Here is a 2,726-nt window from a genome sequence, read left to right as displayed (position 1 = left end):
CTGTGTACCATCCTTCTATTATAGTTTTTGAAAGAAGAGTATTGGAGGACATAGAGCGTTTAGAGAGGCTAAATCTGCCCCTTAGATACAACTTAACTATATCACAAATAGACAGCTTGAATGTAATATCAGAAGATATGGATATAGTTATAAAAATGCTGATAAGGGGGGTGCGTTGGTCATGCAAGATCTTCACAATTATACTCAAGAGGTTATGAGACAATAGAATGATAGGGAGTTTTATAAACAAAGTGAGTACAATCCAACAGAAGAGGTCTTAAGAATCATTAGAATATCTGTGAGAGAGGCATTAGCCCTTGAATACATTTCAGAACAAATGGCAGAATATCTACAAAAAGCATTTTCCAGGGTATCTATTTTTTACACCCTGCCAAAAATCCACAAACTCCATGACAAACAGTTATTCTCTGTGCACGCTGTTATTTCATGGATAAGAGCCTGATGTAATTAATCCATCTTGCAATGCTACTGGTACGAAACATGTGCCGCTTGGATTCGTTTTTACTACCGTTTGTACACGCTCTTCCTACATATCTTAAGGATACTCGAGATTTTATAATGAAAATAGAGGGTTTGTGCGTGCCAGAAGGGGCAGCTCTTGTAACATTGGATGTCAGTTCGTTATATACTAAAATCCCACATGGAGAGGATGTGCCTACTCCAGACCCTAGAAAAAAGAGAAGCTCTGTTTCCACCTACTCATTTTTTGTTGGATTTGGCAGATATTATTTTTGAGAAGAGGTTTTTTTCATTTTCAGGATACATTCAATTGGCAAACTAAGGGAGTAGCTATGGGGAGCGCTTTTGCGCCCAGCATAGCAAATTTATTTATGGGAGATTTTGAAGATGAATGGATTTTGAATGCCACCAACAATCCTTTTCATGCTTATATAATTTTCTTTAAGAGGTACATAGATGATTTGTTTATGTTGATTAGTGACTGTAACATTGTCGAACAATTTCTTGAATGGTTAAATACTGTACATAATTCAGTGAAGTTTCTGTGTAAGGCAGATACTGCTCACATGAACTTTTTGGACACCCCTGTCTTTTTGTATGAAAAACATCTGGCGATTTGTCCCTACAACAAAAATACAGACAGGAATTCTTATCTTCATTATAAGTCTCATCATGTTTCACATTTAAAAGAATTTGCCGTATGGTCAGTTCCTTAGAATTAAAAGGAACTCCACTTTCAATGAGGATTTCGAAATAGAGACAGACAGACTGACTAGATTACTTAGAGCACGAGGATACCCAACACCAGGTAATAGAGGTGGCTCGCTTTAGGGCAGGTCGGAGGGATCAGAAGGAATTGCTTGAAATTCGAGAACAAAGGGGAACTAATTCCAGGATTTTTTGGGCATTTGACTTTACCTTCAAGGCATATTCTATTAAGAAAATTGTATTAAAACATTGGCACATTTTAAATGACATCCCTAGATGCAGGGACCCTTCTTTGGTGGGTTTTCGAAGAACAGCTAGCATAAGAGATAAAATCATTAGGGCAGATTTAACTACAAACATCAGTGAAAATACATTGCCTAGGGGCCACTTTAAATGTAAAAAGTGTGTGGCATGTTCATATATGTGGGAAACTAAATAATTGAACTTCCCTGAAGTAGGATTGAGGAAGGAGTTAACACACTTTTCAACCTGTTCAACGAGGGGGGTGGTCTACCTCATTCAGTGTGGATGTGGACTTAAGTATGTGGGGAAGTCCACACGAGCTTTGAAAACATGTGTATTAGAGCACAAGTCACGTCTCAAACATGGGTGTTTGGATGCCCCCCTCGTACCACATTTTATTGAACAAAACCATAACCCAGAGGACTTTAAATGTGTTACTTTGGAAGTAGTCCGCCCTAAACCTTATCAGATCGTTGATACGCATACACTTCTACTTCAGAGAGAGGCATTTTGGCCAACCAGCTGGTCTGAATGCATCATTAGATTTGACATGCTTCTTCTGAAAACTTAGATACGATTGGGTGATTCTCAGATTTTAATGTGTATAGTGACTAAGGGCAGATTCTCTGATTGTGGGTTGACCATACTATGTATTAATGTTATCAGCATGCAATTTTGTTATTTTGTAAGTTTGGATTTTAGATTGGTGTAAGTTTCCTTTGGTAATTATGCGATTATAAAGAGTACTAGCAGGATCTTTATTAGGACCACAGAGTCCTTGTTGAATCCAGTATGGAATGTCTATGAACTGATCAAGACAACTGAACGCATGTTGATGTAAGAAGAAGTTCTCACGAAACGGAAGATACTCTGGAGAATTTCGTCCATCACCTGTAACATGAAAACTTGACAAAGTGGTTATTTTGGTGTCAGTCTCCCTTTTGGTTAATGATAGAGCCAAGGAACAGAAACGCTTGAACAATTTCAGTTTCTTCATTGTCACCCTTAAACTTGTTTAATTCCCCAGAGGTCATTACTTTTGTCTTCTTGATGTTCAGCTGTAATCCTGCTTTAACCTCCACCAGGAGTCATTTCAGGCCTTTGCTGTTTTCTCGTGTAACGTGTCATTGGGGAGGTCAAAAGTAGGGTGAAGTTATTTTGCTGCTCAGAGCCCAATTGTACAGTTAATTTGGAAGTGAGTCCCATGTCAAAAAAATTTTCAGAAACCCCTGATCTATTAATTGTATTTATTATTATTAATATTATTCTGGAACATAGCTTCCGAGAGGAAGAGG

This window comes from Gekko japonicus, unplaced genomic scaffold (assembly GCF_001447785.1).
Source record: "Gekko japonicus isolate JY-2015 unplaced genomic scaffold, Gekko_japonicus_V1.1 scaffold119, whole genome shotgun sequence".
Lineage (NCBI taxonomy): Eukaryota > Metazoa > Chordata > Lepidosauria > Squamata > Gekkonidae > Gekko > Gekko japonicus.
The sequence above is the reverse complement of the archived record's forward strand: the minus strand, read 5'-3'. Positions refer to the sequence as shown.